Genomic DNA, 23,978 nt, shown 5'->3' on the forward strand with positions numbered 1-23,978 from the left:
AATCATAATCCCTATGCTAAGAAAAAAAGATCAGAGAAATATTGTACCCCCTCCCCTCCCCCCCCCCCCAAAAAAAAAAAAAAAAAACCACTTTTGCTTGGAAACTTTAATGGTTCATCAGGCTGAACATGAAAGTAAAACAATTTTGAATTTTGCAAATACTATAAACAATGGTTCCTTGTTCTTTTTGACAGACGTATTTATTTTAACTCTTCAAACTTCAGCAAAGTAATTTTGAGTGCAAGAGTACACAGACAAGTAGAAAAGTAAAATATGAATAGTGAACATCTGATAAAAATATTCCATCTATTGTGTGTTATGGAGTTATAGGGAGAATGTAAAATCTTCAAGATAATTCATTTTTATATTTTTCTCCAGTGAATACAAAGCATTAGAAATACTTATGAACAAACAACGTTGGTATTTTTTGGCACCAGCTCTGCTACTTCAGTGACTGGATTCAACTACGATTGCAATTCTGCAACTATGGTGATTTTTTTTTTTTTATTAAGTGAGTGAGTTAGATATTTACATCTTTATATTTCTATGTATTCAAATAACTGTATCTCACTTGAATTCCTTTTTTTTTTTTTTTTAATGCTGTTTATTATAATATAAAATACAAGTGCAGACATAAAACACTCAACAGTTGCATTAAGGAACGAATAAGTAGATTTCCTAAATAAGACTACAGAGGTCAGCATTAGCTGGAATGAACATGTGTAAACAAGCTATGTAGCACATCAACATTTTCCTGTAGGCTATATACAGTTTTTATTATATGCATGTGTTTATCAATAAGCAAATGTTAAACTATGCTTTGGATTAATGACTCCCTAAATTAAATCGATCACTTTATAGAATCATTTCAAGATCACCAAGTACAATTACCCAACCAACACTACAAGTCCACTGCTAAAACATGTCATGCTAAAACATGAATTAATGACTATTGAAACACACTAAATTTGCTCATCTTTAACATATACTTCCTGCTCCATTTCACTTTGGGAATCATTATTCTACTTCACCATGAGAACATACTTTGGAGTGGATAGGAGAAGGGGTGCAGCAATGGCGGGAGAAAGACAAAGGGCTCAGTGCCATACAGCACCAAATGCCTCCTATGAACCTCTGAACACTTATGGACGGACCCGGTGATACTTTGGTATTGATATACAAGTCCTGATACAGGCTGGAATTGAGATGCAAGAAGGAAATCAGGTCTTGTAAAATGGTTTAGAGCTTGGTCTGAGCTCTGAACTCTAAGCCAGAGACCCATGTTTTTCAAAAAAATAAAACTACTAGGAATCTAAACTCTTGTACTCTCAGTTTCATAACATCTTCTTGGTTTAAAATTACTAAAAGTAGAAAAATGGGTAGAGGTGGAAAGGGAAATTAAAGAAATAGGGTAATTACTCATTTTTGTGCACACTTTTCTCATGAAAACTATGACATACCATAAAATGGTATCCAACATTTACCTTGGATGTGTAGGGCTGATATAGAAACAAATCATTTTTCTCTTCATATCTAATGGTGAACCTAGTCTCAGAATCAAGAACAAACACTTACACGTTGACAGTTTATGTAGAACTATGCCATGCCTCAGAGTAAAACAGTAAAACAGAGTAAAACTAACAATTCAATCCTTATTTATTCTCATTTCAAGGGTCTTTTAGGAAGGAAAAGCTGTTTTTTGGTTTATTGACATCAGTTTCTCCTAAAACTGATCAGAGAATTCATTAATACTACTCTCTCTTCAAAGACATCCAACCACAATTTCAGGTACAGAATGGGAACTCAAGTACCACACGATGCTGCTTCAACACTCAGATGAACAAAAGAGCTGTATGACCGAGTGTACATTATCCCTGGGATTAGTGATCATGCTAATACAAATACAGGAGTACAAGAAATTTTCCTGGTCTAGTTGAATTAAAAAAATAGAAGCCAGGAAACTTCTATGATAATTAGAGTTTAAAGATCTTGGAGGTAATGGTTGCATTAACCACATGCTTAGTCTAACCTAGGCCTAGGCATTTCCAGGGAGAAGTGTCCAGCTTCATCATACCCCTGATGCTTATTGTAGTTGCCCCCAAGTACTTGAAGTGTAACTCCTGGTTAGCACTGGGAGCAGGTGAGCCCTCTTCCCTTGCCAAACAAACGTCTCTCAGAACCCATCAGCCACTGGTAAGTGTAGGCTGAGGTTCAGAGGAGTCTGAGTTCCTTCTCTAGTAAACACATCTTGTGCCTATGAACTTCTCACTCTCTTTGTCCTCTGGCTAAGACAACATTTGCTTTGTGATGTTTGTTCTTTCAAGACTCAGGAAATAAAGTATCATTTGCCTTCAGTTTTCTTCCTCAGTTTAATGTGCTTTTAAGGAGAGACACTTCAATTTCCTTTTGACTGCTAACAAAGCAAGGAAGCATTTGTCTTGCATCTTCACTTAGTGCTGTAATAATTGAAATAAGAGGGGTAGAAAATACAAAAGAAAGCTCTTAAAAGAAGATGAATGTCCTGGCATGTTCCCAGCCCCATGGCTTTACAAACAAGTCAGTCACTTTAAAACTAAGATGGTTTTGCTCAATATACAATTATTCACGGAGTTAACTGTGAGAACATTTTTGCCAAGAAAAGTTGTACTTTGCTTAATGTTTGATCCATAATAATTGCTAAGGCAGTTTGTCTCCATGGAAAATTTAAAAATTGGATGCTATGACATTGAGATTATAAAAACTTGCTGTAGTACAAATTGTTCTGATCTATGAAATCATCATGCTCTAAAAACAAATTTAACACAGAGGCCAAACCTGGTACAGAGACCAGTTAACCACAGTGACCAAACCAAATACTGAGTGGTCAGATTAAATGTGATAGAAACCAGACTTTCCCCAACTGTAGATAGGGAGACATGGAAAATGAAAAGTATTTCCAGACCAAAGTAAATTTCAGAGTATACTCAAGAGGAGAAACTGACACAAAATTAAAGAATTACACAAGAAGTTTTTTAAAAATAAAAGATTGGAGGTATGCTTATTTTGCTAGCTGAAGAATCAGATGTAGTCAGAAAAGGAAGCCTGAAAAATGGGAAGACCAGAACTTTATGCACTTCTCTTATCACTTTACCATAAATGACACCAAAGCAAAATTTAAAGACTGAGCAAGAAATACTTACTGCTAATTATCAGTGATTACTGGTATCATAGTTTTAATCCAAAAAATATTTTCTGTCACGTTGATTTTCACAGTAGATGTTTACTGAGTTGTTTTAAAAGAAAAAAAAATAAGCTTTCATCCAGAGTATCTGTGTTAGATTCAGTTTACCATTATTTTGAATGGTCTGCTAGTTTTAAGTTATCTCACTTTCCATGACTTTAACAGAAATGAGATTATGGGGACCATAATCACTGAGGTAAACAGTGTTTTATATGTAGTGGAAAAAGAAAGAGAGAAATGGAAGATTATTTAAAATGTATTCCTAAAGGTGTGGTTCTTCTCACATAACATTTTTGAGTTTTATTAACAGCATCAGTTTGCAAATGCAAGAATTTAGAACATCAGATGAAAAGCTTAAATTAAAAGACATTATATAAAGTGTAGCATTTTCAAAATCCAGGAAGAGAGACCAACTCAAAGAAGACCCCAGCTTATTCCACTATGTGCCCAAATGAAATTCAGATGCCTCTAAAATGTCATCCATCCTTCAAGGGTCATTTGAAATTGCCAGTCTTCAATGAGTGATCCCATTCTGTTCTTACCAGCATTTCTGAGAACGCAGGCACACCTTTACCTTTGTATCTCTGAATAACCTTTCTCTCCTTTAGAGGTAAACCAGTTTGGAAAGAAAAAGCAATGTGCTTTGCTTGTCTAACTACTGTTTTGCACCAGGAAAGCAAAAATACACAAGGCTAACCAACAAAACCTTGTGCCATTTCCATGGATTTTCTGATTAGTAGATACATAGCAGTGGGGAAATTACTTCTCTAGATTTCACCATGCAGTTCTTTTCTTTTAAAATGTGTCAAACAGGAAGTTTTCTATCACCTCAGACAACTATAATGTGTTCTATTGCCACTTACTTAGAAAATAATTACACATGCTAAATACCTATGTTGTAAATTTTTATTTTGGTTTCCATTCAGACACACTAAAAATGTTTACACTTCAAAAATACAGGTTATCATATGCAATACCAATAACAACACTTCCACTACGAAGTTAATTGGAAATAACTTGCAGGCACATCAATGTGATTACAGAATAAAATACTCATTTGTTTTGAGTCACAAATAGCTATCGCTAAAAGGTCATTATGATTTTTCTTTGCTCAGTATTCTCCAGGTAGTAAAGTCCATGATAATAATATACTTCATTTGTGCTTATTATCATTTCTGTTCATGTATTTGACATCTCATTTGGAATTTAATTTGAATCAGCCTTTAGCTTTTAATGAAAGTACAAAAACTCACAAAAAAGCATTGGACAGTTTCCAAGCAAGGTCAAGATGTGTTGTGTTCCTGAACTGCCTCTATAATTTTGTTGTCAACCAGAATGCCAGCAGGGATACTTAGAGTCTTCTCATGTCAAAAGATCAAAAAAGGAAAAAAGAAAATCTAATTTTCGTATCTTTACCGCTGAACCTTGCCTCCAGTTCATAAGTCTCTTCTTGAAATAAATATTTCGAATAAATGAAAGCATTATACTCAAAAGGCTGTCTGAAGATAAGCATGTTAGTTTCTATAAATCATGTAAATGTTTACACAGTGCTTGACATAGACAAAAAATAAAATAAAAATAAAATAAAATAAAATAAAAAAGTTCTCAGTACAAAGTGATAGAAGTCTAAAATTCATCGAAAATCATGGAGAAAAAAAATGCCAGTGAAGTGGTAGACAGTGGAACAAGCTTCTATCATCAAAAAAAGAACATAAAACAAAGTAAATTGTGTAATATATTAAAAACATCTGAATTTTACACTACATCTTGAATCTTACTGGCTAAAAATATTTTCCAGTTATATTTTGGTATTTATTGTGAAAATAAAAGGAGGGAAAGGCAAAGTGATCTACAAAAACAATACATTATAGAATTAGATAAGAGACAGTGAGCAGACTGAGCTAAAATACTGTAATATTTGATAGTAGATACAAAAAAAACCCAACATATTTTTAAATAATCCTCAAATTAAAAAAAAAAAAAAAAAGAAAAGAATTGACTGTCAGGTTATAGAGACTTGAAAGGCTTGAAGTGAACCCTTACTTAGCAGAGTCCTGAGCAACAAAAGTAACATAAAAGCAACTTGTAAGTGTCAAGGTGCTGAAAGACATGCCTTGCTTCTGAAGACTAGAACAAAAATGCCAGTGACACAATAGCGAACCTAATGTCAAGGAATGTATTAAACTTTATTACAAAAGTTGTAAATTACATTGCACTGAGCAGCAATGGGACGCAGAACAGCAAGGGTTGGACAGCCTGCCAGGCTATGCAATACATCACAAAGCTACAGAGATAACTGCTGGAAGCCCAGTACTGATAACAGCATTATAATGTGGTCCATGGGACAGCTTAGTTCCAGACTACTGACAAAGGCAGGAGACAAGAAAAAGCATCAGCAGGCACTCCTCTGCTCATTCAGAAGGAACAAGTGATGACATTGTGTGATGCTTCAATAAATAGTAATTACCAGAGAAATATGAATACTTTGAAATTTTGCATCAAATATTAATTTTCATAACTGACTGGAATGATTTACAAGGAAGGGTGAACTGCTATTGCAGCTGAATACAATTATAAGCACTTTGTATTGGTATGTTACTATAGCTAACATACTCTTCTCTGCAAGAGCCTAGCAATTCAGACAAGAAATGTTTTGTTCTGAAACACCTCCAGGTGTGTAAGAGCTTGATTTTCCCTTTACATTAGTATTCATGCAGTCACAGGCAGCAGAGATTGAAGACTAAAGGCCTCAGTAAGGCCACATTCTACTTTAGGTAATGGTAATTAGTGTATCTTGATTTCTATTAATGTATTCCAGTTATTATCACAGGTTTCATAGCGTAAGCCAGTGTAGTTTACGAGTATGTCAGAATAATGTTGAATTAACAAAAAATTCATAGCATCATTAGCATTTGCTATCATTATTAGAAACAATGCATGTGAATTTTTATAGGATCCTTGCTGAAAAGATTCTATGTACAGTGCAGGATTTGTGTGGAAAACAACTATCTTCAAGACATATCCTACAAAATGAATGCTAATTTGGGCTCTCATAATTTTCTACATTTGTCTCCCTAATTTGTTCCATGTTTTTCAAAGTCCTGGAAGAATCACTGGGAAAAATATGAAACCCCAAAACGTATCAGTTCACTGAAACAGCTGAAATATGGGGAAAAACACTTAGACGAGGTTGCTTGTGACACTGTACCTTTGAAAATATTATTAGCAGAGCCCCTGTAAAGCAATTAAACAACTTGCTGTATCAGCACATGTAATAATACCCTGCCAACTATCACAAGCTAAAATTCTCAAATCTGCAAAACAGACATGAGATATATCAACACTAAGTTTTATAAGTGTTTAACAGGTACTCTCCCTTTATGGATGTTCTGTGAGTTGCACCTGAGCTGGCAGATTGCTAGCTCTGCACAGACTGGGATAAAAAGGAAATCATACTTCCTCTTTTACCCCTCTTTAAAAATTACATCTCTCAAATCTTAAGGGAAACAAATAAATAGACAGATAATGGCAATTCTATTGCTAATGTTTGCTTTCCTGTTTAAGGCACGGGGAGTAAAGGTGATAGCTGAAGTGTGTGTCTGGCTTTGAAAAAGCAGAATTAGCCCAGGCCACCAGGCACCAATCCAAGCCTCTCCATCCTCAGGGTACTTAAACTACAGCAGCTGAGCAGAGAACAGGCAGAAACATAGAAAATTCATGAAAGCAACAAACCAGATGAGACTTGGAACACAGTAAATTATTAGTTGTAAATTAATTTTATCTGGTGGTCAATGCAATCTGAACTGTTTTTAGATCAAGTGAAAAGTAATTATGTTTTCTATCAATCTGTTGTTCTAAGTGTTTGATGAATTAGACAAATCATTTATTCTCTCCTCAAACAATTTTGTCTTTTTGACTTATCATTACATGTATGGTGTGACCTGGGCAGAACTGCAGCTCCCCCAGAGACAGACTGACTTTTGGTAGAAGAAGTCTCACTTTGTCCATAGCTACTTCTGTAGTCGTAGAAATCTTAGTCAGAAACCTGTGCCAAATGGTTGTACATGGTTTGTCCTATGTCTCCAAATGGCAAAGTCAAATCTGTATGAATCAAAAAGTTGCTCATAATTCAAAGAAATGTTTTGCAATGGTATCTTTTCAATAAAGCAATAACCTGTTCTACTAAATAAAAGAAAAGGAAAATATTAGGCCAGAAGAAACCTTACATGTGTATGAATGTAAATATGCATATACATTTTATACATGCAATATGAGGAAATTATTTATGTCTCAGAAATAATCAAGTCACTCAGATAAAAACAAAACCTTCACTTGAGGTTGACAGCATCATTTTTTCCTGTTTGTATAAATTATAAATAGAAGTGAATATATTTTCTTTCAGCCCTGATTGAAAATAATGATAAAGAGAAGAACAACTGTATTTTTCTGAAGTCCTTTCTTCACCCTGACAGGAGAGAGTGGAATAATTAAAAAATTTAAGATTTTCCCCCCTCTAATTGCCAGGTGCTCAGAACAGCCTCAAAAAAATTTTATTAGAGGCCTGAGGGAGGGAGAAGCTCCGTAACATTTTGTCTTAATTTGAATTATAGGACTTTTAAAAATATAACTATTTCATACATATGAAAAAAACTGCTGAGTCTTTACTGCTACATTACAGATACTGTCTGCCTCATGGAGCTCCCCCCTTCATTTAATGTAGGAGTCCGAGACTTCTAGAGAGCGTATAGGAAGGAGGAGAGAAGGTATGTCTGCTTGGGAAAGAACTGGAATAGGACTCTAGGGAGCTGATTTCTACTCTTGTCACCTGTACAGGCTTTTTTTTTTTTTTTTTAATGCGTAATTGAGGTCAAAAAAAGCATTTAACTGAATCTACATGGACAGACTTGGCTGCACTTCATCTGCTTTTCTGCATGATAACTTATTAAATTGGGCCCTTTACCGAACATGAGGAATATACAGATTGCATATATGACATTGACAGTCAAAACGGAGCACTTTTTAGGGTTCATAAACCACATATAATTGTAAACATATGCATCAGAGAACATTTCCACACGCTTTCAGTATTTTCCTGTGTAAAGCGCAGGAAGAATAATAAATCAAAGGACCAGATCTGCAGATACCACCTGAAGTGTGATTTCTTGTATTTGCAGAAAATGCTTCAGGATATGAAGCTGATTTTATCCGATAACTAGTCTTTGCAGCACAAGACTGGAAAAACAAAGCCTGCTGACAGTAAAATCAGAAAAGTAGGCCAAATGATCCAAAAATCCTTGCTGCGCAGATTTTTAATTTGCTAGTTTAAGAGATGGATCTTCTTGACAAGATGGTGCAGTTCTACACGTTTGTACAAGAGCCCAGGAATAGAAATACTCTTGTAGCATATAGATAGCAGTTATTTTCCTTTGATATAAACTTTTATCGTTTAAACACACTGGGAAAGAGATCCCCAAAGTCAAATAAACAAAAAGCTATTTACCATTTAGACTTATCAGTGTTTACCTGTAGCATCACATTCTTTAGTTTGTTTCCCATTTTACAGAGCTCTACTGCATAGTAGCAGCACAGATTGCCACCACAGTTTTTCTGCATTCAGAAACCTCACATTTAATTCCTATTACAAACATTTTCGTCTTTTTGCAAGTTGCCTACTACAAGAGGGAAACAAGGCCTACACTGGATCAAAATACAAATGAAAGAAAGAAAACTGATTTATCTTCTTAAGAGCATCTTATTACCTTGAAAGTATCATCAGACATAGCTTTTTATGGGATATTCTCTCCCTTAAGACATAGATTGAAGATTATGACTTCTTTCACTAGTAAAGTTAACATATAAAAGAAAGATAATTTATTTTTGCAAGCTGCAGCAGTATGTCAAATAAAAGATATTACCTCCCTTAATTACTGCTGTTTTAGTTTTAGACCATCATGACCACAACATTCTATTTTACAAGTACAGCCAACTTGTAAAAATAACTGTTATTTTATATAACAACAGATATACAAATAACTGGTATTTACTTTTATTCAATAATGATACCTTGAAAATTAGAGTTAGTTCTGGTGAAAGAAACAAAAGAAAAGAAAAATATTCTGTTTAGGACTTAAAAAAAATAAAAGATAAATTTTAAAAAAAAGCCCTACATTAAAAACATATTTGGTTCTCACAGTATCAGAATTACCTGAAGGTAAGGTAAGCTGGCCTGCTCCCCAATATTTTGAAATAGTAATTTATTAACAAAAAAATTCAACTGGATATCTGTTTCACATTTTAGACAAAAAAAGATTTTTTAAGAAGTCATGCTCTATCCTAAGCATCAGCCCTGTATACAGTTACCTCACACACTGCTTTTGAAAACTTCTGAAAATGTTTGCTGTGATAGAATTGTTTAGAGAATAGTTAATACTTCACACAACAAGTCTTTTCCATAGTTTCCTGAGATTGTGGACTCTGTGTCCACCTCTGTGAACTCTTTCTGCTCATTCCTTTAGGCATTATGAAGAACAAGGGCTGTGACCCAGATTTGTCACCAAGGTTCTTACAGAATACATATCAGTTCTGGCACACTTTTCACTGAGATTTGATCACTTCTTGTGATACCAAAAGACCAAATACTAAAAAAAGAAAGCGTTTCTGTAGAGTTAATCACAGAAGCAGCTTAGCTGTATGGTTCCTAGATGAGCAGTTGATCACAAAGGCCAGAGTACTGCTGCCTTCTGAAACACACCAGTGTTCATGATCAAAACTGGCTAGGAGAAGATGCATTTCAAGTTGTGAATCATTCAATTTTTTCTTATTGGAGTACAAACATAGGTTCAGAGATTTCAAGTATAGATAAAATCAGAAATCATTTTTTAGGATGAACAGGTAAGTAAAACAGCCATCCAACTAGTATACTGGGGCTCTATCTCTGTCTTAGCTGCACTTATATCATTTAATATGTGTTGTACCTTAGATCTCCACTTTTAAAACTAATTTGATTATTTAAACTCCTATCAAAATAGGTTGGTGTTAGAAATGTCTATGTTTCCTTCTCAAAAACAAATCAAACAATGCAGGAAAAATAATAATAATAATAATAATAAAAAAAAACAGAAACAAAACCAACCACCCAAAATAGTAATAATATATAATAATAATAATAATAATAAAAGCCTCAGATAAACAAACCAATACATTCAATGTCTCATGTCAAAGACTGAAAAGGAAATCTAAGGGCTAACAGATGCAAACTGAGTCCAATACGTAAAGGTCATTCAGATGTTAATCAGGAAACATTAGAAACAATCTTGACAACAAAGTATAAATCTGCTGCCAAACATGATTTGAAAAGCCTCAGCTCTACATTTCAAATTTTCAAACAAGCTCACAAAAAATCTTCCCATAGTTCTGGAAGAATGGTAGAGAGGACTAAAATCTTAGCAGTCCTATGTTAAGAAGACCACTAAAAGAGCAGTCCCTAGAGGACTATAATCTTAGCAGAATATTGGATCTTGGAGTTAACAACAGCAAGATAATACATACATAATATTGCATAAATTGCTTTGAGCTTTTCTATATCATCGCCATATGGTACGTAGGAGTTCCCAGCTCCCACACACAGGGATTTTGGGATTCTCTGAAGAGCACCACAAGAAAAGATAAAAACCAAAGGTGTTTCAGCATGAACTCTTGTATAAGTTAATTCAGTCTTCTTGCTCCTTTCATTCCTTAGCAACATTTTTTTGCATGTTCACTGATCACTCCTTTGAAAGAGAAATAGAAAACGTGGAGAGGAGAACTGTACCTGCTAAGTGGTAGAAGATCTGAAGAACATCAGACAGTCTTTGTTATCAGAAACGTGTGCATTGAAGTGCTGAGATGGCATGCTGGGACAGTAGTTGACACTTTTGATGGTAGCTGCAGCTAGCATGTAGATTGAAGTATTATTATAGAATCACTGAATCACTTCAGTTGGAAGAGATCATCTCATCCAACTGCTCCGGAATGAAAAAGGACACTTTCAGCTAGATCTGGCTGCTCAGGGCCCCACCCAGCCTGACCCTGAATGTCTCCAAGAATGGGGCATCCACCACCTCTCTGGGCAATCTGTTCCAAAGCCTCACCACTCTTATTGGGCACAGGCACATTGCTGGTTCATATCCAGCTTCCCATCCACCAATACCCCCACTCCCCCCAGGTCTTTTTTTGCAGGACTGTGCTCCTTTTATCTCTCACCTTGTACGGTAGTGGATGTCGCCACAATCCAGGTGCAAGACCTTGCATTCGGATTTGTTGAATCTCATGAGGCTTACTTGGGCCCACCGCTCAAGCCTGTCTGGATCTCTCTGGATGGCATTCTGTCCCTCAGGCATGTTGACAACACCACACAGCTTGGTGTCATTCACAAACTTGCTGAGGGTGCACTCAATCCCACTGTCCATAGCACTGATGAAGACATTAAAGAGCATCAGACCCAGTAATGACCCCTAAGAAACACCACTTGTCACTGATCTCCATCCAGAGATTGAGCCACTGACCACCATTTTCAATGGACTGACATACAATGCAACAAAATAATACATTTTTCTTCAATGATCTGATTTAATAAGAAATTCAGGCAAAATGTGTGTCCTGGTTTTTACCAGTATTCCATATCATGGCATCATGTGACAAGCTGGTTAGCACTGAAATATAGTGCTGGGGAGCTGCACTTTCCTGGGTCAGATCCTAGCAGTCTTAGCTATTTGCATGTCCTGGGTCCTGGCAACATCAGCTATTCTTATGTGAATTCAGGCTCTCTGGGAGGAAGATAAACCCTACAGTTCCCAGAAGTCTCTAATACTCTCCATGTGATGTCCAATCCCAGGTAAAAGAGGTAGAATAACACAGTAATGGGGGAGAAGGCTCTCTTTGGTTTCCAGCAGCTCAGTGAGCAACATGGTCAGAACTCCTCTCTCTCTCTCATTTGTTTGATTTATTACTTGTAACTCTTTTCTTTCTCATATCATGTTGTCTTACATTCTTTTATTATTTGTAGTAAATTAGTTATCTCTCCTTATCTTGTTCATGTCCTTCATACTTCCTCCTCCCTGGGAAAGGGAAAAATAGGGGGAGGAAGCCCTGTCACTTGTGATAGAATCAACTAAACTGTGACAATGTGGAAAGTAGTACATATGAGAAATGTAAAGATTTTTTTATTCATATTGCATTTATAATAAAAAAATCTGTACAATAGAAGGCTTGCAAAAACTAATTTGTGTGCAGTTCAAAAGAGAGATTTTCATGGAACTTTTCTAAAAAGTAGTTGATTTGTAGAGTGCTATGAACCAAAAGTTTCTTCAGAGATCAATAAAGACTTCTGGTACATTCTATCTCAAGTAATTAAATTTGAATGACGTCTTTGAGAATATTATGTGGTGCTTTACTGTGTTTTCTAGTTGTTTTTTGACTACATCAATTTCCACAAAAGTTGTTCTGTGGTATTTGTTTCTTTGCACCAGCTATATTGAGAAATTAGTTTTCATCATAAGGTTTAGTTAAGAATTAACATTTCCCTGTAATTATCTATAAATCAGAACTTATAAATTCTTTCTGTCACTACTGTTACTTCATGAAAGACTTTTGTTCTGGAGAATTATAGTTGTCAAATTTCTAATGGAAAAAAAAAAAAAAGATTTGCATAACAAAACCAATATTTGAACTTATATTTGAAATTCTTTCCAAAATAGAAACATTTTAAAAATAGCTGGCAACTACCAATAAGCAGGAATAATAAATGATCTAACAAATAACAGTAAACTAATTCTGCAGATTTTTGTGAACATATTTCAATTTATATTGTGTTGTTTCCTGTGAAACTGGAAGTTTACATGTTCTTGTAATCTTGCAATATAGAATAAAACTACGTTATATAATAAATTACTGACTAGGTTACACCTGCTCCAGTGTCTGCTAAGTTGTTGAAACAGGCCTTCTGAGTCCAGGTGAAAATTTCAGAAAGAAAGAAATACTTGTTTGCCCTACCACTGTGGACAGTAACTTACTGTAGTTAACATTAAATGCTACACTATGTTCTTAAAATGCCCAACACATATTAGTTATTCTATATGATCTGTCACATACTTCCATTAAACACAGTATATCTAATGCATTGTCAACGGTTTAAGGGCTGGTCCGGCCCGGTTCCGCGACTAGTGAGGCGGAGGGATTTCGCAAAATCTGCACCTCCAGGAAGGGAAACAGGGGACCCCAAAATAATTAAAAACAGTGGCAATGATCTGAGGAGAAACAAACTAATTTACTAAATATAGATCGGAATGTAAGATAACACACTATAATACAATATAAATCAACAATAATTGAGAGAAAGATTGTCCGAGAGCCAAAGGCCTTACACTAATACTGAAGCCTTGCGTGCAGTCAGGAGCAGCAGTAGCGAGCCAATCCGACAGGGAACACGGCGAGACAAGAAGAGGGCCAAGTCAGATGACCTGCGCCCTTATATCTGTTCCCTTGAGCAGGAATGATAACAGTACTCGAAAAGGCTCTTGGGGAACGTAGTTCTTCTTCTCTTCCAGACAGGTACCTGGAAGTAAAGCATTTTTTGCTCTTTAACTCCTAGTACACTGCATGATGTTGTGATGTGGAATACTGATAACCAAAAATCATAAAACCATGACATGCATACAAGCCAGTTCAATGGTGCACACATACTACATGAAGTACAGAAAACACCAGACCTCTCTTTTTGGTCCACCAAAGTGGAAAAAGTTGATATAGAACATCTTAGAATATAAGCAGTCTTATCTGCTTGACATGCTATTCTCAGCTCCCTTCTTGTGGTTTAACCAGGCAGCAGCTCAGCACCACATGGCCACTTGCTCACTTTACCCAAATAGGATGAAGGAGAGAACCAGAAAACTTCGAAGTGTGAGAATGTATGAGTTGAGACAAAGACAGTTTACTAGGCAAAACAAAAGCTATGCATGTAAGTAAAGCAAAACAAGGAATTCATTCACTACTTCCATCAGCTGGCAGATGTTCAGCCACTTCCAGGAGAGCAAGGCCCATCATACCTAAGGGTTACCTGTGAAGACAAATGCCATCAACTCCAACAGTTCATCCCTTCCTCTTTCCTTGTCCCAGCTTTTATTGCTGAACACAATGCCGTGCGGTATTGGATATCTCTTTGACCAGTTTGGGCCAGCTGTCCTGGTTACATCCCCTCCTAGCTCCTTGTACACAGTACGCTGCAAGAATTTCACAAGAGAACACACTCTCAGATTCTACAGAGAAAATGGGCAGGTTTCTTATTAGTGCTAAAAGAAGCTACATACTTGGCAACTAATAGCATATCAGCATCTAGGCAGATTTTTTCTATTATTAAATAATACTTCCTAAAAATTGAAAATGCTTTTAAACAGTTAATCACAGATTTATTGAAATATATCTCATATTTGTACAACTGTTACAATATTTCTACCTATAGAAACACAGATTATTATACATAAGTATAATAGAGTACATGCACTATGAAAGGCCAAATTCAAGGAATTATTTGATATTAGCTAGAATACATCATTTTCTTTCAGGAGAGAAAAGACACCAAAACAGATCACTTTTATCCAGTCCTCTGGGTTTATTTTCCTACCCCCTTCTTACTCTCAACCTCCAGAAATAATGAACTGGTTATTTTTACTGGCATTTTTCTGGAAGATCGACCTTTTCAGTCACAGACATTTTGTAAACATACTACCAGCTTGCATTTATATAGCTCATTTCATCTCAGAGAATCTCAAAATCTTTTACAAATTTAATGTAGTAGAATATATACTCATCTCACACTGAATGCAGCCATCCTCAGGACTGAATGCACTATGTGGCCAGCCAATATCACAGTTTAAGGCAGAAGGTAATAAAGAGTATTGTGCCATCTTGAGAATTCAAGAAAAATTTTAACATAGCTGCATTGTATCAGTAAAATAATACACTACCTCTCTTTCTTTTCTAATTAATGAAAGCTGAAGACACTTCACAGCCTCTTGAACTCTATCAAACACCAGCATTAAAACTACAAACATATCCATGCTGGAGAGACCAAGTGCCCTTTCCATGCAGTAGTTTACTGCTGATACCAATAGGTGCCTACAGGAGAGATTAAGAACTGTCCCACGTCCCCAAGTTTCTTTCAGCTTGAGAGATTTTGCGAGTTGGGGAATTTCTGATCCAAACTGTTTAATTATATAAAAATATATATTATATATTTGTCTCCACAGAAACTTCCTTCACATATTTGTCCAGATCCTCTTTTCAGTTCTTGTCTTTGACTCCATCAAGAAAGATATTTCAAGCTTATTTTTAAACAAACATTTTTTACATAGTGAAAACTTAAAATTCACTTAGTGTGAAGCCCAAACCAAGTAGTAGTACCATTTGCCATCTTATTTGATCACTTCCCATTTTTAAAATAACTAAATAAAAGTACTGAGTTCCAAGGCTAACCGGTTTCTTGACAGCCCTTCAGATTCTAGACATCTCAGTTATAACTCTCCTCTGTCTGCCTCTTATTTGAGCAGGAAAATCATATTCTCATTTTTCATTTACCTGTTATCATTCCACAATTTGAGCCATGGCTACTTCCCTTTTCTACTGTCTTCTCCAGTTTTATCCATTGTTTTTAGATGGGAAGAGCTCAAATTACATTCACAAAGCACACCAGGGTTTATGCAAATAATTTTTTTCATCTCTGTCCCTTTTTTGGAGAAATGCTATCTGTGAGAAACCTAACCCAGGTTTTGAAAAGCCAGTTTTGTCCACTATGGCACTGCCTATCTCAGATCAGGCAGCTGTCAAGACCTGCAGATGCCCACTCTGCAGAAGAGAAAACATGGAGAAGGAACAATACTGGACAGCATGGGATGGTAATCTCTGAAACTGTGAGCCCTGAAGACTGTCAAGAGATCACGGATTAGAAATCAAATCTAAGAAACGATTTTTCATTAGTTTCTTCGAACTTCAATAGTTCGATAGTTTCTAGCTATACTACCAACTTTTCATTATGTATGTGTAAGGCCTTTCATCTGTTTTCTTTCGTTGTTGTTGGTTGATTTTCTTAACCATTACCACATTTCTCATAGATATTTAATCATTTTTAGTAAGAGTATTTATCATTTGTCATTTTCCAGAATGAAACAATGACAGAGTACCTCAGGCACATTTTCACCAAAGCAGTGAAGACAGGTACCACCATCACTTGTCTGGTGATGTGTTGTTTCTCTATATGCTTAAAATCGGTCACAGATTTATCAGAAACCTGCCTCTATTTTTTTCCTCCTCCTTACTGTGTTTAATACTTAGAAACATTTCTATGTTTACTTCTGAAAACCCAGATATTTAAGTTTACATTTTTGAAGTAACATCATAGCAGTAGAATTGCCAGGTCACAGCCTAAACAAATGGTTGAGCACCAGGTGGGAAGGCGTAGCTAACCCAGGGAGTTCAGGTGGAAGCAATATTACCCTTTTTTACTTGCTATTGCTCCATGGTGCTTGTATGCTATTAGAAAGTACTGTCGTCTTCTTTCTACCTTCTTTCACCATACAATCATCCAACCTAATCCCTGTCCTTCACGTCATTTTTTTTTTTTCAAAATAGGCTGTCCTGCTTTTTTTCCTATTTAAACTGCATTCTCTTTCTGCCTTCCAGTTTAGAGTGATATACAACTCCACTCTACTCTCACATTTGTATACTTCTTCATTTATCATTAATGGAGCAATCAGAAGAGCATGAGACTATCAACACCGGCTTCAGACAATCTCTCTCTTGCCTTCCACCTTTGTGTCTTCATGTACTGCTATTTAATTTTATTATTCTTTGTTTACTTTTCTCTAGCAGTTTTCAGTCTATGTTACAGAATTCAATATATCAGCCAATTTGGATATTTTTTTTAATAGGATTTATGTGTATTTTGGCAACTCCAAGTGATATTTGCTGTGCTAAGAACAGCCATCTCTAGCATTCCTCATTCTTTAGAAGAGCCTCATGCATAATTTCATGCAGCCCTTCCACAGTAACATAGCACCATAGTGTAAGGTGTAAGTATTGAAGCGGTCCAGCCAGGGGCAAATGCTCAGAGTAGAGCACACAAACAACTCAGAGTTATCTATCCACTGCAACAAACATCTATAGAAGTGCTGGAGGTTTTGCCTCTATATGCTGACCAAAGAAAATACAACTATAAAGTGTATTTCTAATGTTGTCTGCTGGTAAATTATATATACACATAGTCACAAAAATGCCAACTATTTGGAAAAATGTAAATAGATGGTTTTTTTTTAACTTTAATATAAATGTTCACCTGAAAATAGATACAAGAAATCATTGTTTTTTGTGTACTATTCTTAGCAATGTTTCTTAGAGAAACCTCTAACTACCGTACTAGTCCAAGCTTAATACAACTTTGTTCAATTCACCCACAATAGATGGTAAAACCTGATGAAAATCAAAGAAAATAATAAACACTTTAACACAGTGTCTTCCCTTTCAGAGCTGTCTGGTGGTCTGAATGAAATGAGAAGCAATATTCACCAAGGGTCCCTGTGACTAGGCAGAGCTACAGAAGACAGACTCAAGGACACTGAAAAAAAAAAAAAAAAAAAAAAAAGGCATGTCGTATTCTGCTCTGTAAAACATTCACCTCAAACCAACAATGTGTATCTACCACCCTTATAAGACACCTGCTGCTGAGGATGCTAAAGGGTCTCTGAGGATGCTATAGGACACATTATCATGATAGCACACCCTGGGCACATTTGCAGTGGTGCAATTCCTAGCTGCCCAAACAATGAGTGTATTTAATTCCCATAATTCCCATTCTTCTCTTACTCTGGACTTTGTAACAACAGAAACAGAAGCATATTCAGATTTATTAGGGCAAAATATATTTTCATGCAGAAGTGCAAATATTAAAGCAAAACATTTATAAGAAAAGTTGTAGACATTATCTATTTCTATATATATTGCAAACAAAGAAATACGAGTATTCCAATATTATGCATGTGTTTTATGAGGGCAAAGAAAATAACAACCATAGTTTGTATATCTATTTTTGGGAACTAAAATATTGATTGCATTAGAAACTATAGCTACCAATGGAAAAGAGTCTGAATCCTTCACTTGTTAAGGGTGCCTGATGGAATTTCTCAAATCCTGTTAAACAACAGATCTGTGGAAGAGAATGAACAAGAAACTGAATCATTCTTATCTTCTTGTCATAGAGAGGTGCTGGGGAAAGGGGAGAGACTGTTGTTTTTGTTTTAGTATGTAGGGAGCGTGTACTTCATGTCTCTTAAAATGGAGGACGCTGTAATGATGATAAGAATAGAAGAAAGAGAAACAGCTGCACCTGATAGAAATTTCACATTCTGGTAATTGAATCCATAGTCGCATCTGCCAGAAATTTCTTTTCTTCATTCCATAAAATCTCCGTCTTTCACAGGTGCTCAAATAGAGCCACACATATACAGCTTCTGTGGTACCATCTGCACAAGTAAGTGCCTTTGAAATTTAATTTTTCAGGAACATCACAGCTAAACTAAAATAGGATAACTCTTATCAGAAAAATATTAAGAATACAACATACAGCCTCACTGTACATCTTTCAGATAGGGCCAGCACACAGAGCACCTGCTGCTTGTCACAGCAAATGAATTCATCCCAGCCTCTGAAGTTGGCTGCATACAAATCAGAGCAGCAAACGGAGAGAATGAAATACTTTACAAACTGTTCATAATGAAAACTAGAATTAAAACTAATCACAACAACCAAATAAAGAGGAAGATAAACAAAAACAATACAGTTTGTGGATTCTGTTTGCCTAGATTACTTTTAAAGGGTATTATTCATTACATTATCCCCTAACTACCATTTAGGAAAAGACTGACACTTCTACATAAACTATTTTAAACTAAAAAAGTAACTATTATATTTGCTTACCTGACTTGCTATGTCATGGACAAAGCTTGAATAAAGCTTTCCTTTCCACAATTTCAGTTAGTATGTAGTTTGAAGGAGAAAATCCTTTACACAAATCTTAAAATACTTACGAAATCTGTAACAGGATTGCACTGAAGTTTTAAAATGTCCTTTAGTTTGCTCCACAAAATATTAGCAGTATACATAACCAGAAAAAAACCTCAAATTAATCATTAATGCAGGAATGGCCCAGCTTATTAAGGGAAGGTATCTTTCACTTTGATGGTTTTCTGTAATTTTCACAAGGGTAGACTTTCTATTCTTGTTTGACTGATGCTGGGTAAAGTGCTAAATCTCAATAGATGTTTCTCAAGTACCAGCAGAGTGAATTCCAACAACTCATAAAAACAACCTAATTCTCAATCATTAGATGCAGTATGGAAATTCTCTTTCTAAGGGAAAAGAGAAAAATAGAATACTGAAAAAACAGTGATCATTTTTACTTTGGAGTAATTCAGATCCTCCTGTGAAATGTTCTTCTCCATTTAAGGTATCACACCTGATACATAGGATATCTCCTTAACTCCAGATGTGATTTTTCCTTGTTAAAGAAAATAGACACCTATAGGAAAACACATATAATAAACATTCAGAACTCCTTCTCAATTCCAGGAATTTTTTAATGTATTATGTACTGTAACGTATTTAAAATTAGATACTCCTTTTTGTGAACAAATCAGTTTATTTACTGAAATTCTAACCCATTCTGGCTCCTTTTTGAGTTTCAGAATGCTATAACAAACTAGTCAAATCATTAAAATAAATTTTAAAAACTACTTTCATGTCATGATGTATAAAAGGTTATACCATGTTGTACAGTAAAATTGCACAAATTCAGCTTGGTTTCTGTCTCTTCAAAAATCATCCCCCAGACACTCATTACCAATCATAAGAACACTGGTATAGCTAGTACTGGTTTTATAGGCATTTTGGGACTAAAATCACAACATAAAAAACTAGCGTATATTATCCTTATTAAATTACTCAAGTATATGGTATGAAACAATAAGTGAAACATTTTTCTTTACTTAAGTAGACACTCTTTGACAAAAAATTAGTAAACAAAGACACTTTTACTATATTTCTACTGCTTCACTCAAAGCTTAACTGCCTCTGAATTTTATTTATCTATTACCATATTATTATTAATGTGCTCACCATGTTTAAATATAGCCTTAGTTGATTCTAGAAACCATTTATTTTTTTCCATATAAAATCATATCATTTGGAATTTCCTGCATTTATTCGTTTTCTTTCTCAGAGAATATCAATTAATGCTATTCAATTTCTCAGTTACCAGGTGAGCACTTGATATTTTATTTGCAACCATCTGTGCCTTTGACATTCTTCACAGGCAAGTGGAAAGAAGCTTTCAGGTAATTTATCGCAATGTTGAGAAGTGAAGATGGATTTTTTTTTTAAATTCTTTTATCAGCTGAATTAAAATATGCTTGCAAGATCTAACTGCTCTTGAATTAGTTAATAAAGTAAATGGATTTTTGAAACACCAGAATCATGTAGATTTTTCAAGAACTGTTGACTAGCAAGTAGCAGCACTTTAGGTGCCAGAATTTATGTATTCTATGAAATATCTGTGATGTCTAAATTACCTAAAATAGCACTGTTTCTAATAATTTGTTAGATAGAAAATGTTTACAGTATACACAACTAGCCAAAGACCACAGCAATATATAGTATTTCCTTTAAAGCGGATTCTCAGAAAAGAAAATTTTAAGTAGATGATTCTCTTTCAATTAACTCATACGGCTACTGGTTCCTTGATTTTGTCTATGCTAGCCAGTTTTTCCCAACAGATGGCACTGCAGATCATATGTAGTTTTTAAAGTGATATTGTATGTAACTTAGGAAGTCAAACTGAGCTTGCCTACCACTCCCATACCTTCACCTCCTATCGTGTTCAGGGGATGGACACCAGAGGAGCTATTTGTTATTCTGACTGTTAAATTGGAATACAAATCAATGTCCTTGTAAGTCAGGATATCATACAAAATTTAATAAAGTTTATCCATGTTAAGTTCAAATTCCTTTGTCAGAAATATGTCAGCTTTCAATATAGAAAAGTAGTTATTTATAAAAATGAAGAGCTTACATCAAGTGATATAAATAAGGAAACCTTCCTAATTTTAAACAATCTATTAATCTACTATCAAAGAATTTCTTAACTAATTTTTTCATAAGTCAGGTAAAGTGGGAGTGTTTTTATATATATATATATATATTTTTTTTTTTTTAAACTGATTCCTGAAAGGTAACTTTGATTTATAAAACATTTTCACTCAGTATATCCACTTCCATCAAAATGTCATGCATAGTTGCAGGACAAACAGTTCTTTGTTACATCTGCTTAAGAAACCTGTAGTCTTCTCCATCCATGAAATAGTGTTATTTCATTTTTATTATTATTTGAAAGGTAAGACCTGACAGCAGTCTTATTAGAATATTCTTTGACTAGGAAGTCAGCTTACTTATATTTTTCATAGAACATATTTACTTAACTTTTAGTCATAAGCCAGTACGGACTCACAGCATACAAGAGAGAGGAGCTTGATATCTAATTAGAAGAACATGAAATATAAAACTTCCTTAGGGCAATCAGAAATCCAAAAGGGCCTAATGAGGATGCTGTATGGGTCAGAAGGAAGACACTGGTCAATTGGAATTTTACAGGAAGTAATAACAAGTTTGTGCAGAAATATAACACCATGACTCTTGAGCCCTTGTTAAGGCTAGGAAATCCAAGTCAACAAATCTAAGACAACAAAGCCTACTCAACAAATGAATAAATCTTAAATACCCACACACACTCACAGGCCCACCTGACTTAAATGTGATTAATGAATATTTGACAGTAGTAAAAAAAGTAGACCTTGTTTGCAGTAGAAAAGGTTTTCAATTTTGTTTTACAGGTTTGTTTTGTTTTTCCATAAGGAAAAAAATCTACCACACATATCCCAGGCTCTACTCCAAATCTTTCCTGGCACTGTTTTCTCTGGATAGTACCCCTAATGAATTTTATCTTCTAATGATAATCTTAGTAGCTGTCAAAATGTAGTTTGGTCCTTTCTATAGTTACAAAAGTATGTACTAATGCAAAATCAAAAACATTCAAAAGACCTCTGAGGCTGAACAACATTAACCCTATCTTATACCACCTCTAACTAGAGCTGCAAGAAACTACTTGAATCACAAAACAGAGCTGCACACAGAGCTGCACAGAAGTGATGATGTCAACAACAAAAAAAGATGTTCACAAAAGCTTTTGTCACATCTATATTTCACAAGTCAAACAGTCAGACCTATATCAATTTTTAAGCAGTCTGTGTTTACCCTTCCACAGCATTTAGAGTAATGAATGCAAGTAGCAAATCAAGAGGTAACTCATAATAGCTTTTGACAACACTAATTTTCAAACACCTAATTCAGTCATATACGATAAGTACTGTGAATAGAGCTGCAAGGTCACAGTGCCCAGATGCTGCCAGCCTGACAATTTCATTGTCCTTCCTTGTGTCATCATGTTGTTTTTTTTCTTTTTGGTTAGATTGTGCTATTTATTTTTTATGTTTTTTGTTTGATTTATTTTTTAATTGATAATTCAAAGATAAGGCAGTGAAAAATACTAGAATTATGAAATGCAATTATTCTATATATAATATACAATATATTTATACATTTTACATGTGCATTATATGTGAGTGATATATATTCATTTTTATATAAATATTTTTATTTATAGATAGAAATTCCTACAGTTGACTTCTGAACATAGTGGAAAATAAAAATTTGGTGTCTAGTGTGACTCTCTGAATAAGCAGTGCATAAATTTTAGGCAGCTGTGTACTTCTAAACCCCATAACCATATGAGTACCACATAATTTCCCAAATGTTTTGAAACTGAACCTGCCTGGAGTACTTATCTACTTGTATTTCTACTACCCAAATGTTCTGGAATTGGCTTGGAATATCACCTTCTCAAATTTCTGCTATGCTCAGCTTTTGTGGCCTGACTACATACAATTATTTATTTTTTTCCATGCTTTACATTTGTGTTTGAGTGAGTGGTGCAGTGAGACAAAATATATTCAATCTTGAAGAGCATAAATATGGAGGGGTATTGAACACCTGTGGGGTACGCTTACAAGCAATGTTGAAACCTGAACAATCTGTAATTTTTCTCTACTAGGACACTAATCTTTTAAACTGTGAAAATTATACAGTGACTGGAATTAAAAAGACACGGACATCTCATCATCAATCAGTCTGGTGATGAGCACTGTGGTAGCATATTTATGCACCCAAAAGCACAAATACTTTAGATTTCAAACCTTTGTTATGTTGGAGCGATGACAGGAAAAAGAGAAGAAAGAGAAGTGTTTTCTATGGAGCCTCTAAATTTATTTCATTACGTACATTGAATAATTAGTTTTCTATATTCCTACTTGAACAATCAAAATGCTGTGTTGACAAAGTAGAACCACAGACCCCCTGTGACTCATCGTGGCTAGCAGAGCATATGAGGGATTCTGAGCACCTGCCACAAATCTGTCAATCACTGATATAGATTAGGACAATTTATTTTCAGGATGGGTGATGGCTGTATCAGGTGTAAAATGGAGCATTTTAGGCTACCATCAGACTTGCAACAGAGACCAGATGAGGCAAATATTACTCTCATGTATCTGAGAGGACTGCTTGGTGG

The 23,978-nt window shown here is 35.1% G+C and overlaps 1 long non-coding RNA gene across 1 annotated transcript in view; it reads right to left on the reverse strand.

Moving 5' to 3' along the window:
* LOC121109890 overlaps positions 1 to 18,951 on the reverse strand; it is a 59,526-nt gene extending 40,575 nt beyond the window's left edge. Inside the window, exons 1-2 of the long non-coding RNA XR_005857684.1 lie at positions 14,302 to 18,951; positions 11,462 to 11,671 (exon numbers count right to left, since the gene is read on the reverse strand). This is a non-coding gene — a long non-coding RNA (uncharacterized LOC121109890). The remainder of the gene's footprint in view (positions 1 to 11,461; positions 11,672 to 14,301) is intronic.
* Positions 18,952 to 23,978: the final 5,027 nt, after the last annotated feature.

This window comes from Gallus gallus, chromosome 2, assembly GCF_016699485.2.
Source record: "Gallus gallus isolate bGalGal1 chromosome 2, bGalGal1.mat.broiler.GRCg7b, whole genome shotgun sequence".
Lineage (NCBI taxonomy): Eukaryota > Metazoa > Chordata > Aves > Galliformes > Phasianidae > Gallus > Gallus gallus.